The sequence below is a fragment of the Schistocerca serialis genome, chromosome 2, assembly GCF_023864345.2.
Source record: "Schistocerca serialis cubense isolate TAMUIC-IGC-003099 chromosome 2, iqSchSeri2.2, whole genome shotgun sequence".
NCBI classification, from domain to species: Eukaryota; Metazoa; Arthropoda; class Insecta; order Orthoptera; family Acrididae; genus Schistocerca; species Schistocerca serialis.
This window is the reverse complement of record NC_064639.1, coordinates 593,025,034-593,042,414: the sequence shown is the minus strand read 5'-3', so window position 1 is coordinate 593,042,414 and position 17,381 is coordinate 593,025,034.

The following is a 17,381-nucleotide window of genomic DNA, read 5'->3' as shown; positions in this document are numbered from 1 at the left end:
GTTCCATGACGGTGGGGAAAAGAGAATAATCAAAGTGGGGATCATCGGGGATGGAGAAGACCTCGGAAAGGTGGGAAGCGAAGTGGTTGGCCTTACTGAGGTTGTCTGGAAGGGGGCGATCGTTATGGAGAAGGGGGAGAACTATAAACCTTATGTTACCAATTAAATAGTTAGTTGTGCGATCTGTACAATGAGTGTCTCTTGCAAGGAAGGGTCCATCTACCGTGGAAGAACGCTGAAGTGATAATAATTAGTAAAGGGCGAGATAAGGATCCAATGATAACCAAACCCTACAGGCCAGTTTGTCTTTTGCACGTTCTCGGCAAGATATTTGAGAAACTATGTTGTGTACATAGTTCCGCGTAGTCAGCACGTACACAACTTTCCCACTAGAGTGCGCCCCGCTAAGCACAACAGCGCAGGCGCAGCGCTCGTCCATCTCCGCACTACGAGATGGTGCTGCCATAGAGACGGACCAAATTCTGCTTTCGCCGATCCGCGTATTAATATGTAACGCAGCCAATGAGATTGCTGCTAACATAGAACCTTTTCTCTTTGCGAATCACACTCGCGCAGTGATACATGAACGCGCGAGGAATTTAATGAGTGTACAGACCTCCGATTAGTCAGTCTGCATTTGTCTGCAACAGTCTGTACGAGTTCTACATTTGTCTGTACCAGTTTAAAGTCAAGTTTCAGTCTGTGCCCAATAAGATTACCATATTCCTGTACATAGCCATGAAGATAAATGCATAGACACTTTTGTCAAGCATCAGAGATATATGTGAGAATAAGATTAACGCACCAATACCAAAGGTCAATTGTAAATAGCATCCAGAACCAAGTTAAGTAATTTTTATGCTTGTTATTATTTTAATAAATGTGTGTCAAAATTAATCAAGTTGTGTTTAAAGTTGGTTACTGTCAATCTGCTACTCTAAGCGTGCAAGTGGCATTCCTATCGTCTGACCTAACGGCAGAAGATAAACACGCCACGATAAGACCACGAGACATATTGCTGACACTCGCCTACTTCGTTAGAGCGACAAGTCAAATAATCTGATGGTGTGTGTACTGAAGGTCTTACTGTACGCACACCACAAACTATTATGCTAAAGATTACAAGATCAGAGACTACTACACGGGTTGAGCCCTCACCAGTAGGGATTTAGAAGAGGCAAGTCCACTGAAGACGCAATTGATAAGGCAATCCCGCTAGCGACAGATACTCATTCCACATACGCTCTAGCGATGTTATTGATATTGCTGGCGTTTTCGGTAATCTATGGCGGCCGACTTTCTTTGGTCGCCTTAAGGATATGGAGTGCCCAGAAACGCTGTATAATTGCCTGAGAGATTATTTCCACGAGCGACACGCTTCTTTAACATCCCCAGGAAATAAAATAATGGAGCAATAACAAAAGGCTGTCTGCAGGGTCAGTGTTTGGCCCGGAGTTTTGGGATGTAGCACTGGAGCCCATACTACAGAAGCTACATGACAGCGGAAACATAAGCGGACTGGTGGCATCTGCAGATGACGTGCTGTTCGCTGTAAGCAGTGACTCCAGAAGAATTACAAATGACAAATGTTATGCGGCCCTCCACGAACTTGAGGATTGGTGTCGATGTGTTAAACTGTCACTATCACTTCACAAAACAACGTATCTCCTGTTGAAAGGGGGCCTAATAAAAACCCTAAAACAAAATTAAATGATGTAACGATTAGGAGAAGGACAGTAACGATATATCTAGGGGAATTTCGGCACGGACGTTGTAACTTTGCACGTCACGTAGAGGAAGCAGGCAGAAAAGGTACAAACCTGATGAATAAAATTATAACCATTGCAAATAAGTTCAGCGAGGCGTGCTACTAAGATTAGCGGGCGCCTAGTGCACTGCCCCGAATGATGCCTTGTTAGTAAGCCTAGCAATATGCCCACTGGACTTGGAAATTAGGAAAACGTGAGCCTTTTACTGGCTAAAGAAAGGCAATCAAATAAAAGTACGAGGGGTGCTGGGAACTGAGGCCAGTTCGAAAAAGGCAATAGAAGATCACATATTGCAGCTATGGCAAAATGAATGGGATGATTCAGGCACAGACAAGTGAACATACGAATTTCTCCTTAACATCAAGCAGAGATAAAAATGAGATTTCTTAACCCATCGAGGGGACTGGTACATTACCTGACTGAACATGGCCCTTATGTCACTTATCTATGCAAAATCAGGAAACAGATGAAGGATAGCTGCGTCTGCGGCAGTGTGGGCACACCAGAACACACGTTGTGTGACTGCATGCTCTATGAAGATACAGTGGGCAATGGATCCCAAAGTAGCACCAAGGAGTGAGTCGCCTGGCGCATCTTGGACTATACTGTCGCTGTAGTATCGAAGGAGGCCAAGTAAGACTTCATGAGCCATTCAGCCATAAGGCATCATGCTGCCATCCTGGCTAGACAACATACTCTGCAGATAGAGAGGAGATATCTACATCTACATTCATACTCAGCAAGCCACATGACGGTGTGTGGCGGAGGGTACTTTCAATACCTCTATCGGTTCTCCTTTCTATTCCAGTCTCGTATTGTTCGTGGAAAGAAAGATTGTTGGTATGCCTCTGTGTGGGCTCTAATCTCTCTGATTTTATCTTCATGGTCTCTTCGCGAGATACACGTAGGAGGGAGCAATATACTGCTTGACTCTCGAAAATTCAACAAAAGCCCTTACCGAGCTACTGAGCGTCTCTCCTGCAGAGTCTTCCACTGGAGTTTATCTAGCATCTCCGTAACGCTTTCGCGCTTACTAAATGATCCTGTAATGAAGCGCGCTGCTCTCCGTTGGATCTTCTCTATCTCTTCTATTAACACTATCTGGTACGGATCCCATACCGGTGAGTAGTATTCAAGCAGTGGGCGAACAAGAGTACTGTAACTAACTTCCTTTGTTTTCCGATTGCATTTCCTTAGGATTCTTCCAATGAATCTCAGCATCTGCTTCACCGACGATCAACTTTATATGCTCATTCCATTTTAAATCAACCCCAATGACTACTCCCAGATAATTTATGGAATTAACTGCTTCCTGCTTCCAGTTGCTGACCTGCTATATTGTAGCTAAATGATAAAGGATCTTTCTTTCTATGTATTCGCAGCACATTACACTTGTCTACATAGAGATTCAATTGCCATTCCCTGCACCATGCGTCAATTAGTTGCAGATCCTCCTGCATTTCAGTACAATTTTCCATTGTTACAACCTCTCGATATACTACAGCATCATCCGCAAGAAGCCTCAGTGAACTTCCGATGTTATCCACTAGGTCATTTATGTACAATGTGAATAGCAACGGTCCTTCGACACTCCCCTGCGGCACACCTGAAATCACTCTTACTTCGAAAGACTTCTCTCCATTCAAATGACATGGTGCGTCCTGTTATCTAGGAACTCTTCAATCCAATCACACAATTGGTCTGATAGTCCATATGCTCTTACTTTATTCATTAAACGACTGTGGGTAACTGTATCAAACGCCTTGCGGAAGTCAAGAAACACGCGTCTATGGCCCTCTGAGTCTCGTGGACGAATAGCCTGAGCTGGGTTTCACGCGATCGTCTTTTTCGAAACCCATGCTGATTCCTATAGAGTAGATTTCTAGTCTTCAGAAAAGTCATTATACTCGAACATAATACGTGTTCCAAAATTCTACAACTATTCGACGTTAGAGATTAGGTCTATAGTTCTGCACATGTGTTCGACGTGCCTTCTTGAAAACGGGGATGACCTGTGCCACTTTCCAATCCTTTGGAACGCTACACTCTTCTAGAGACCTACGGTACACCGCTGCAAGAAGGGGGACAAGTTCCTTCGCGTACTCTGTGTAAAATCGAACTGGTATCCCATCAGGTCCAGCGGCCTTTCCTCTTTTGAACGATTTTGTTTCTCTATCCCTCTGTCATCTATTTCGATATCTACCATTCAGTCATCTGTGCGACAATCTAGAGAAGGCACTACAGTACAGTCTTCCTCTGTGAAACAGCTTTGGAAAGAGACATTTAGATAACTAAAGTCGGCGATCACAGAGTGAAATACTGTCCCAAGAATTTACATTGCATTGGTGCAAGTGATCATGGAAGTCTGGATTCTAAGAACTGAGAGTGATGGTTGGAATTACTTGCAATAGAGGGAACGCTGCTGATGTGATATCCGACGCCCAAGGAATCCAGTAGACAATGGCTATTGACCAGGGTAGTATGAGGGTGGATCTAATAGTGAAGACAATCATCTATAAATTCAATGCACTAAAAATATTTATAATTAAGTATCAGAAATAAATAGTTAATACATAATTTATTAGTATCAAAGGAAATGTCGTTTGCATGGCCTATTTTACCTTTTCAGATAACAGGCTATAATTGTGAAGGATAAAGAAAAAATAAATAAATCTTCAATTTACCCGACGGGTCAAATCAATCAATGAAAAAATAACCAACTGACTGCATGATAACACCTTCGAAGTTAATAGTTATAGTAATGAATAAAAAATTGCAGTGACACGCTTTCTTGAATCTTCGGGAGTATAACCAGTCAGTCTGTGGAACTTCTAACCCTTCATTCTATGTAATTTCTCATTTTTCATATTATTCATTAATAAAGACATATTCCAGAAAATCATATAACTTAGACTACATTCATTCTTTTACTTTAACACACAGTGCCTATGATTATTTTAGTCCGGGAACATTGAATGTTTCACACGTTTATTACCTCTTTTTACGAACTTTCATGGAGCCAACAGTTCAAAAAAATCTTCGTAAGCATCAATTAAAACTCTTTTTCAATGCAAAGTAGCAAAACCGGAATTACCCAATGAAGGTCTTCAGAAAAGTGGTAAAGATATGTTAGAAATACAGGAAGCTAGCTTTAGTTTCACTTATTGTCCCAAGTCTGACGTAGTCAGTTGAAGAGAGGTACGACTGTGTTAACGTTTCGCCACTTCCAGCTGCATCTGTAAAAAGCTGACCGGAGGTGAGCAGGACTCGCGCACTGAGTGTTTCGTACAGACTTAGTTATGTACACAGACAGTTCAGATTCTCACGATTATGTACACATTCCAGGCAATGGGAATCTCGATCATGTTTGCTTGTTATTGACAATGATATCAGTTCCAGAGTTTTAAAGATTGTCGAAAATGTTTTAATTTCAGTAGCACAAATGTACTAAAACGTTGTGCAGGAGACAGGCGACAATTATTATTATAATCAGTAGTTCTTCATTCGAGCTGACTGGGTCGGAATGGTAAAAGTCAAACATTAGGCAAAGAATTACTTTCTTGCTCATATGACGTGTTTCGGAATTTATCCGCCATCACATATCCGGGATCAACTACTGCACGTAGTACGCGAAACAAATATTCGCCGACCAGACCATTGTGACCCAGTCAGCTTGGATGCAGATCTAATGACTGTTTTTATTTCTAGTTTGACGTCTCATAAAAATGACAATATAAATATATTTTCTTTTGATATAATTTACAAATTAACAATTTTAGGATTTTTTCCCAAGCAACAAAATCATTACCGATAATTCACTATAAAATTGGTATATCGGATCTGGTTGTATGCTGTCGTTGTCGTAATCAGGCTCTGCATTAGGAGAAGACATTAATATTCAGACAGATAGTATATCAACCACGTATTTACTTTTGAAGCGTGACAATGTCTCAGAAATTAACCTAAGTAACAGAGGCCGTCCTGTTCTATACTGCTGTTTTCGTGAAATTTAAAACTGATATCTTTCATATATCCCTACCGATTGACGAGTGTTTTGGGAGAATGAGGATTACAATCTTAGCAAACTATCTTAATTTCGTCAGATGTAGTTTTCCCAAACAGTTTAAAATGAATTGCAGGAAGATCCCTGTGCCCATTGTAAGAGTACCATGTCTTCCACAGTGACACTCTTTCAAACGATTTAAGTGAAATTTCTGTCTTGAGCTTGAGCGAGGAATGAATGGAAACATTATAGACATAACGGACGGCGATGAATATGTGTATGTAGTGTTGAGAAAAACACTATTGGTTGCCAGACTTAGACGGCGGTTAACAGCTCATTTGTGCATTTATAAATCATTGAGGATGCTTCCTTTGAACTCTTCATTGAATTAACAATTTTTACAATACATGATTAGTTTCCAGCAAAGTCAGTGAAAACAGACGTCAAACAACCTTAGTATTAGTACAACTGTCGAACCACTGCAAACTATTTCACATGCACTGAAAAGTCAAAGAAACTGCTCCACCCGCCAAATATCGTGTAAGGCTCCCACGAGCACTCAGAAGTGCCGTAACACGACGTCGCATGGACTCTACTAATGCCTGAAGTTTTGCTGGAGGGAACTGATACCTTGAACCCTGCAGGGCTGTCGATAAATCCGTAGGAGTTCCGAGAGGATGGAGATCTCTTCCGAACAGCACGTTGCAAGGCATCCCAGATATGCTCAATAATCTTTGTGTCTGGGGAGTCTGGTGGAGAGCAGAAATGTTTAAACTCAGAACAGTGTTCCTGGAGCCACTCTTTAGCAATTCTGGACATGTGGGGTATCGTATTGTCCTGCTGGAATTGCCCATATCTTTCGGAATTCACAATCGACATGAATGGATGCATGTGATCACAAAGGATGCTTACGTGCATGTCAACTGCCAGGGTCGTATCTACGCGTATCAGGGATCCCATATCACACCAACTGCACACGCCCCACACCATCACCGATCCTCTACCATCTTAAACAGTCCCCTGCTGATATGCAGGGTGCGTGGATGCATGAGGTTGTATCCATGCCTGTACACGTCCATCCACTCGATACAATTTGAAACGAGACTCCTCCGACCAAGCAACATGTTTCCACTCATCAGCAGTCCAATGTCCGTGTTGACGGGCCCAGGCGAGGCGTAAAGCTTTGTGTCGTGCAGTCGTCAAGGGTACACGAGTGGGCCTTCGGTTCCGAAAGCCCACATCGATGATGTTTCGTTGAATGGTTCGCACGCTGACACTTGTTGATGACCCAGCACTGAAATCTGCAGCAGTTTGCGGAAGGGTTGCACTTCTGTATCTTTCTCCGACCGTAGCGATGTCGGGGGGTTGATGTTTTACCGGATTCCTGACATTGACTGTACACTCGTGAAATGGTCGTACGGGAAAATATCCATTTCATCACTACCTCGGAGATGCTGTGCCCCATCGCTCGTGCACCGACAATAACACCACGTTGAAACTCACTTAAATCTTAATAACCTGCCATTGCAGTAGCAGTAACCGATCTAACAACTGCGCCAGACACTTGTTGTCTTATATAGGCGTTACCGACCGAAGCGCCGTAACGTATTCTGCCTGTTTACATATCTCTGTATTTGAATACGCATGCCTTTACCACGTTCTTCGTCACTTCAGTGAATATGAAGTCGATTAAAAGAGGAGATAGAGGGAAGGATTAAACAGGAAATGTTTATTAGAGTACATCAAATATCAGGGGCTGGACATACTGCTCTCTTTCTAGCCTCATTTCTTTTCATTTTTACTTTGTGCTAGAACGGTCTGTTTTGTGGACGACTTTTGTAAGTGTGGGAAGACAGATTGCTACAAAAATAAGCGGCTCTCTTCCGTGAGTGGAAACTGCAGCCTCAGGTTTGCGAAAGTTGGGGGGCCAGCGACTACTGGGCATTTTACAACCTGGGCCAGCCTAGCGGCAGAACTATGGTCGGGTCACCTCACAAACAGCGGGAGAGTGTCGCTTTCCTCCGCTCCGAAAAAAGCTTTTGCAGATAACCATCGATTGCTCTCCCAGAGAAACACAGAGTGCTGAAGTAATGAGCCTAGCTAATGTCAGGAGGTCTTTGATGCTAGGCTAGCACAAGAAACATGCCACTGGTAAATTAGTCAGTGACGTCGTGGACATGAAGCTGCGAGACTGTCTTTTAGATGTAAAAAAGCGATTTTGTGATAAGACGGGGTTGGTATCGTGACGCGTTGTCTTGTTGGGATTCTGTGTGCTGGAGGGAATCTACGCTATTAGGGCACTTTCCGCTATTGGCAACATATACAGTTTCGTGGGAAAATATTGCTAGGTGTAGGAAGACCCTAGAATGTAAAGAACAGTGGTGAGAGTTCACAGTGAACGGAGTTCGGAGCGCACGGTCGGGACACTGAAGTTGAGGTCTGGAGAGCACGTACCATGCCTACGTCCTCCAAGGGAGATCCACTTGCACGTCAGCGGCGTCCACCACAGCTGTCCGAGAATAGTTACCGTGAGCACCAGCGTCATACTGCATTGATGGTCGCACTTGGCGGAATTCTATACGGTAACTTGTTTCACATTCAGAGTTGCTGTAAATGGTGTATGAGCCTCTTGATTAACCAAAAGGTGTCCAGTCACTGTGTTCTTTTGGGTTTAATGAATTTTCAGACCAAAATTATGTTTGAAATTTTGCATTAGTCGGGCTCACGAGGTGCGTTCAAAGCAAAGTAATTTTTTCCTCAACCAGTTTCGGTTCAAAAAATGGGGAATTTGTTGTGGGGGATCGTGGAAGTTTCCTGCTCCAGCAAGCTGTAGTTTAATGTAGTTCCGATAGGCGGCGGACTGTACATTGGCCTCAAAACGGTGTATGTGACGGAAGTGTGTGCTGTCATTGAGATCCTGTTGGAATAAAATTGGAGCGTAGCAAATTAGGCGCTTTCAGAATGTCTACAGAGACCTGGCAGGGAATAAAAGCAAGGTGAGTCGTTGGGCGAGCAGTCCGGTACCATCACAGCAAGGTCGTGCAAACCTGCCCGATCTTCAGCGTGCCGGCAGGCGGCACACAGCTGTGACTCTTGCAGTGTTGCAACTTGTGGACACTAATTCGAGGTGACCGACGGATCACAATGAAACACCTCGTTCTAGAACTGGACCATCTGGAGCACTAAGAGGTGCTGGGTTCCTCGCCCTGACCATGAAGAGCAACAAAAGACCATCTGTGCGGAATTGCTTGCACGTTACGAGTCTGTAGTCTGATGGTGACAATATTTTGTCGAACACCGTCACAGGCGATGAGACATGGGTTTATCACTTCCAACCGGAATTAAAATGGGAATCCATGATATGACGCCATAACACCTCTCTTCCGAATAAAAAATTCAAAGCTGCACCCTCAGGCGGTAAAGTAATGGCAGTGGGCCTCTGGGACTCTGATCGGATTACTTTGTTTGATGTCCTCCCTAACGCTGCAGCAATCAACTAAAGTGTATTGAGCTACCTCAAGAGATTGAAGGAACGACTTTAGTGCGTTCGTCGCCACAAAAATGCAGACGAAATTCTCTACAACAACGCCAGAGCTCACACGAGCCCGTGCACCCAAGAGGAGCTCATAAATCGTCACTAGACTGTTCTTGGTCATTCACCCTGCAGCCCAGATCTCATACCTCCCGTCTTCCATCTGTTTAGCCCAATGAAGTATGCACTACGTGGGAAGCAGTACATGGATGATGGGGAGATTATTGATGCAGACATACGTGTCCTCCCAGGAAGACGGCGTAAGGCCGTTGCATTGAATGGAGATTATGTTGAAAAATAGGGTTTTGTAGCCAAAAGAATGGGGGATAATGTGATATATTGAAATCCCGTACAAAATCAGCCTGCTTTCAGGAAAAGGGTTGCTTCACTCATTGAGTGCCACTAGTAGTTATCTCGTTGGGTAAGTAACTCTGCAAACCAATCAAAATAGAGTAGGTAAAGTTGTATGCAATGATTTTATGAACCATTCAGCAATCTCGAATGATTTATTCATTTTTGCTACGTTCTATTCAATAAATCATTTTGTTGAATAAATGATTTCTTCCGTCAGACACCTTCCACCCATATTAAAATAAATTTTGTGTAAATCTCCACTTCACGATCTACTGTTAGGGCCTTCTAAATCGTGATATCCATCAAAACTGCGCACATTAAAATCGTTGAGTTATATCTTGATAGCGTCCACAGTACGCAATTAGTTTTTTGTGACTTGATACCTTTTCGCACGCGGGTTTTGCACTGTTCTTATCTAAATTTAAATACGTCAAATTAACTTTAGAGCTTTATTAAACAAATATCTACTGCTAATAGTAGAGTAAAAATAATTGTCAATTGTCACGTTTAATTGGTTTCAGTAGAGGAGTTATTACCGTTGTGTTCTGAACAAAACAAAACAAAAAAAATTAATAACGTCTAAAGTAACGTTAAGTAATGAACTTCATTTCAGTAACGTAGTACCGTTAGATAGAAGCTTTAATACAGACATGTGAAATGAGGTCAAAGAACTTAGTGCTAATTAATGCCGGACATGAACCACAGTAAGTATTCATATTCGTGTTTTAGCCTTGTGATTGTCTCAGAATCCGATTCCTGCGTGAGAACCCTCGAGCCACCACCTGAAGCCACCTGTACTGGCCATGTTACACATTTATTGTTGAATACATCAGGAAGTCAATAGTCGTTATTCCGCCGAGACAGAATGCTTAAAACATTTCTTAGTTACGCAAGAGGGGGCTGACGTACGATTCAGAACAGATTTTTCCGGATTTTGTATGGGGGTTATTCCGACTTATCGCAAGTACACATGACTGACCAGGACTGGTATCATTCTAAATAGTGTAGCACTCTAATAACTGGAGGTGGTGAGTAATGAAAGAAATGGACCTGGGGAGGTATATCTGAAAACAAATTACACTTATCTCTGTGGATGCTTGAAGCATGGTTTTCTTTTGTGCCTCTACACGCAAGAGCGTATACTCTGTCCACCAGAGAAACTATAGTTTATGCGGTGCCATACGGGTAGCCGTCCTTCCCCAGTATCGTTCGTCACTGAAATAAGAGGACGGAATATTATTGATATACGCGATGTGCGCTGCGCCGCAAACACTACGGTGGATAATCGAAAGTAAATGTAGGCAAGCTGACAGCCAAGCATTCTTAATTTCGCCACTAGTCCATTTGCGAGAAACGATTACACGAATCTGATATCGACGAGCGCTTGATTATCTTCCGGGGTATGGCAGGATTTAGGCAGGTTTGTCTTGTCCCACAGTCTGTTGACGAATACATCGATTACACATAGTGGACTGGCCTGTAATAATATTCGTTCATGACTGTAATGATGTTTAACCTGGACATCTAAGTGCATACGTTAGATAAAGTCACAAGGGTTGCTGGAAGCTGGTAGTGTCATTCCTGTGCTAGGGTGATAAATGCGTATAACTAACATATCTACTTTCTCGTGTTCCTAGAGTAACAACGCAACCACTCTCTCACAACTAGCATCTGTTGATCCCTGGATAGTTACAATTTTGGATGGAGTGGAACATGTAAGAAATGTATGTGAAACAGGTTCATGTCATCAGTTGCTGTAGGACCAGTGTTGAACGTCTCATCGTGCTCGTGAACAGCTACCACTTGGGATTACCTGACTTCGTATTTTCAATCTGCTGTGACGATCAAGGCCCATGTTGTCAGTGGCTGCGTATAACACGAAAACACGCAACACTGGACTATTGACAATGATTAGACAGCAGCTACGCAATTGTTATTTACGGAGAACAGATGGACAGCGTGCGCCAATGTCCATGTGCGCCATACATGCCACAAAAAAAGGCGTCAGTGTCACTGACAAACCACTTGCCAAGTTATATCTACTTACAAGGGAAGCAACACAGGTGAAACGGCTGAAACCGAATAAAAGTGATTTTAAACTATGGAAATGTGTCTATTCTTCTACCTGCCAATGCCATTAATAGTAAAACTTAGGTCTGTGTAAAGAGATTCTACGAATATAAAGGCTTCACAAACAAAAGCTTAAGCTGTCATCAACCTGGAAGTTGATTTGAACACTAGAGTGCTTCATTAGGCATGGCCATGTTGAGGGTGATATTCCTTTGCCTTGCTAAGGCGATAAACTAAAAATAGGACTAGCCAACCAAGAGTCATAAACAATGAACTACTTCGCAAAAATCTAAGCATTTGCCTTTAACAATACGTGTTGACGTATGGAGTACGCACAGTTATATTTCCCAAAATAGGAATTTCAGTTCTTCCTTCAATCGTCCTGGACGCGCTGATGTGGAGTCCAAAGAGAGGAAGGGCCTCTGTACCTCACGGGATTTTACCTACGAGTGCGTGCTGAAAATTAATGCCTTAGAAATTTTAATGTGAAAACTCGTTAAGTTTTTTAAATAAAAACAAACTTTATTGATATTTCTTTGTCAAACTAGTAATCCTGGCGACGAACACGTTTCTCCCAAAAAAAAGACCAGTTTCTTGACACCAACAGTGTAGAATGTTTGGCTTTTTTGACGGATTCGCAGCCTCACTTCTGCTTCCACCGCTTCATCATTGTCAAAGCGTAGTCCTCGAAGTTTTGAAAACCGCTGAAAATCGGATGGGACCAAGTGGTGACTGTATGGCGGATGACAGTGAACACAAGCCGCGTATTGTCGTAGATACCGCGGCTCTCGTATGTGGTCAGGCATCGCTATGCTGTAGCATAATGTGCTCCATGTGTGAACTAACTCTTAGAATTTGTTCTTTCAGGTTTCTGGTGGTATCATAATAAACACGATGAGGTTAGTATCACTGTTTTCTTCATTATGTCCACGAACAACGTCACACCGGGGGGAGTCATTCCAGATGTGGAAAGGGTCCTTCCGGATGCCATGAAGGGTACAGGGTGCACCCATCTGCAGGTGGTCGCTCAAGTCGGCACCAATGATGTGTGTCGCTATGGATCGGAGGAAATCCTCTCTGGCTTCCGGCGGCTATCTGATTTGGTGAAGACTGCCAGTCTCGCTAGCGGGATGAAAGCAGAGCTCACCATCTGCAGCATCGTCGACAGGACTGACTGCGGACCTTTGGTACAGAGCCGAGTGGAGGGTCTGAATCAGAGGCTGAGACGGTTCTGCGACCGTGTGGGCTGCAGATTCCTCGACTTGCGCCATAGGGTGGTGGGGTTTCGGGTTCCGCTGGATAGGTCAGGAGTCCACTACACGCAACAAGCGGCTACACGGGTAGCAGGGGTTGTGTGGCGTGGGCTGGGCGGTTTTTTAGGTTAGATGGCCTTGGGCAAGTACAGAAAGGGCAACAGCCTCAACGGGTGCGGGGCAAAGTCAGGACATGCGGGGACCAAGCAGCAATCGGTATTGTAATTGTCAACTGTCGAAGCTGCGTTGGTAAAGTACCGGAACTTCAAGCGCTGATAGAAAGCACCGAAGCTGAAATCGTTATAGGTACAGAAAGCTGGCTTAAGCCAGAGATAAATTCTGCCGAAATTTTTACAAAGGTACAGACGGTGTTTAGAAAGGATAGATTGCATGTAACCGGTGGTGGAGTGTTCATCGCTGTTAGTAGTAGTTTATCCTGTAGTGAAGTAGAAGTGGATAGTTCCTGTGAATTATTATGGGTGGAGGTTACACTAAACAACCGAACTAGGTTAATAGTTGGCTCCTTTTACCGACCTCCCGACTCAGCAGCATTAGTGGCAGAACAACTGAGAGAAAATTTGGAATACATTTCACATAAATTTTCTCAGCATGTTATAGTCTTAGGTGGAGATTTCAATTTACCAAATATAGACTGGGACACTCCGATGTTTAGGATGGGTGGTAGGGACAGAGCATCGAGTGACATTATACTGAGTGCACTATCCGAAAATTACCTCGAGCAATTAAACAGAGAACCGACTCGTGGAGATAACATATTGGACCTACTGATAACAAACAGACCCGAACTTTTCGAATCTGTATGTACAGAACAGGGAATCAGTGATCATAAGGCCGTTGCAGCATCCCTGAATATGGAAGTTAATAGGAATATAAAAAAAGGGAGGAAGGTTTATCTGTTTAGCAAGAGTAATAGAAGGCAGATTTCAGACTACCTAACAGATCAAAACGAAAATTTCTGTTCCGACACTGACAATGTTGAGTGTTTATGGAAAAAGTTCAAGGCAATCGTAAAATGCGTTTTAGACAGGTACGTGCCGAGTAAAACTGTGAGGGACGGGAAAAACCCACCGTGGTACAACAACAAAGTTAGGAAACTACTGCGAAAGCAAAGGGAGCTCCACTCCAAGTTCAAACGCAGCCAAAACCTCTCAGACAAAAAGAAGCTAAACGATGTCAAAGTTAGCGTAAGGAGGGCTATGCGTGAAGCGTTCATTGAATTCGAAAGTAAAATTCTATGTACCGACTTGACAGAAAATCCTAGGAAGTTCTGGTCTTACGTTAAATCAGTAAGTGGCTCGAAACAGCATATCCAGACACTACGGGATGATGATGGCATTGAAACAGAGGATGACACGCGTAAAGCTGAAATACTAAACACCTTTTTCCAAAGCTGTTTCACAGAGGAAGACCGCACTGCAGTTCCTTCTCTAAATCCTCGCACAAACGAAAAAATGGCTGACATCGAAATAAGTGTCCAAGGAATAGAAAAGCAACTGGAATCACTCAATAGAGGAAAGTCCACTGGACCTGACGGGATACCAATTCGATTCTACACAGAGTACACGAAAGAACTTGCCCCCCTTCTAACAGCCGTGTACCGCAAGTCTCTAGAGGAACGGAGGGTTCCAAATGATTGGAAAAGAGCACAGATAGTCCCAGTCTTCAAGAAGGGTCGTCGAGCAGATGCGCAAAACTATAGACCTATATCTCTTACGTCGATCTCTTGTAGAATTTTAGAACATGTTTTTTGCTCGCGTATCATGTCATTTCTGGAAACCCAGAATCTACTATGTAGGAATCAACATGGATTCCGGAAACAGCGATCGTGTGAGACCCAACTCGCCTTATTTGTTCATGAGACCCAGAAAATATTAGATACAGGCTCCCAGGTAGATGCTATTTTTCTTGACTTCCGGAAGGCGTTCGATACAGTTCCGCACTGTCGCCTGATAAACAAAGTAAGAGCCTACGGAATATCAGACCAGCTGTGTGGCTGGATTGAAGAGTTTTTAGCAAACAGAACACAGCATGTTGTTATCAATGGAGAGACGTCTACAGACGTTAAAGTAACCTCTGGCGTGCCACAGGGGAGTGTTATGGGACCATTGCTTTTCACAATATATATAAATGACCTAGTAGATAGTGTCGGAAGTTCCATGCGGCTTTTCGCGGATGATGCTGTAGTATACAGAGAAGTTGCTGCATTAGAAAATTGTAGCGAAATACAGGAAGATCTGCAGCGGATAGGCACTTGGTGCAGGGAGTGGCAACTGACCCTTAACATAGACAAATGTAATGTATTGCGAATACATAGAAAGAAGGATCCTTTATTGTATGATTATATGATAGCGGAACAAACACTGGTAGCAGTTACTTCTGTAAAATATCTGGGAGTATGCGTACGGAACGATTTGAAGTGGAATGATCATATAAAACTAATTGTTGGTAAGGCGGGTACCAGGTTGAGATTCATTGGGAGAGTGCTTAGAAAATGTAGTCCATCAACAAAGGAGGTGGCTTACAAAACACTCGTTCGACCTATACTTGAGTATTGCTCATCAGTGTGGGATCCGTACCAGGTCGGGTTGACGGAGGAGATAGAGAAGATCCAAAGAAGAGCGGCGCGTTTCGTCACTGGGTTATTTGGTAACCGTGATAGCGTTACGGAGATGTTTAATAAACTCAAGTGGCAGACTCTGCAAGAGAGGCGCTCTGCATCGCGGTGTAGCTTGCTCGCCAGGTTTCGAGAGGGTGCGTTTCTGGATGAGGTATCGAATATATTGCTTCCCCCTACTTATACTTCCCGAGGAGATCACGAATGTAAAATTAGAGAGATTAGAGCGCGCACGGAGGCTTTCAGACAGTCGTTCTTCCCGCGAACCATACGCGACTGGAACAGGAAAGGGAGGTAATGACAGTGGCACGTAAAGTGCCCTCCGCCACACACCGTTGGGTGGCTTGCGGAGTATCAATGTAGATGTAGATGTAGATTACTGATAGTGATACATAGATCACCGTAGACAACTTTCAATTAAAGCCATGTTTTCTGTGGTTAGAAACTCGATTACACGCTGTTTCTCACTTACCGACATAGTCACGTTACACACCACCATATTACACTTCGCAATTCGGGGCCCTGTTGCGGCAGAGGGCTGAAACTTGCGTCAGCGAAGCGGGAAAGTCGGCCGAGTAACATGGATGACATGTAATACTTCAACCGATGTTGAGAACAGAATAAAAAAATCGAATCCATTACGTATATTATGCTGAAGATCTTCCTCCTCTTCTAGTAGCAATGCACTGTAAGTTGCTGCAATAGTGAAGCATTAGTAGTGTTTTGAAAAACGCGCAGTTCACTCCTGTTTCCGTGAAGGATTAGTCGAAGAGAAATCCAAAACAATACATACATCTGACGTCGGTTTGTTGCAGAAATTTGGGGTATGTTTTATGATCGCGTATTGTCACATTTCTAGCTACCGAAAATCTCCTGTACAGGATTCAGCTTGGGTTTCGAAATCAACCATCCTGTGAAACTCTACTTGCCATGTTTGTACAAGAGACCTAGAATGCGGTAGATACGGCACCGAAGTTGATACCGTGTTCCTTGATTTCCGGTAGGCGTTCGATACTGTTGCAAACTGTCGCCTAATGCAAAATACGAGCCTACGGAGCATCAGACCAGCAGTCTGGTGACCTGAAGAGCTTCTAGGAAACAGAACATAGCATTTCATTCCCAACGGAGAGAAATCTTCAGATGTAAAAATAACTTTGGGAGTACCACAAGGGTATGTTGTAAGACCATTTTGTTTCACAATATACATAAATAACGTAGTCAATAACACCTCAACTTCCATGCGGCTTCTCATTGGTGATTGTGCTTTATACAGACCAGTCGCAACGCATGCAGGGAGTAGCAATAGGCCCTCAGCATTAACAAATGTAAGATGTAAAGAGCCATTATTATAAGATTAAAAACTTTGAGAATAATCGCTGGAAGCAATCACATTCACAAGGTGTCGAGGAGTATACGTACTGAGCGATTTAAAACAGAACGACCACATAAACTAATCGCATGTAAGGCAGATACCTCATTAACATTCATAGGAAGATTCGTTAGGCACTGCTTACAAAACCCTTTGTTTAATCAATACTTGCATATTACTCGTCTGTCTGGAATCCGTAGCACACAAAACTGATAGAGAAAATGGGTAAGATCCAAAAAGTGAGTTGCGCGTTTAGTTACAAAAGCGCCACGGAGATGCTCAGTCAACTCCAGTGGCAGACGCTGGAAAAGAGGCAGTCTACATCTTGATGAGGTTTACTGGTAAAATTCCTAGGACGTACGTTCCTAGAGCAGTTAACCGACATCTTGCTCCTTC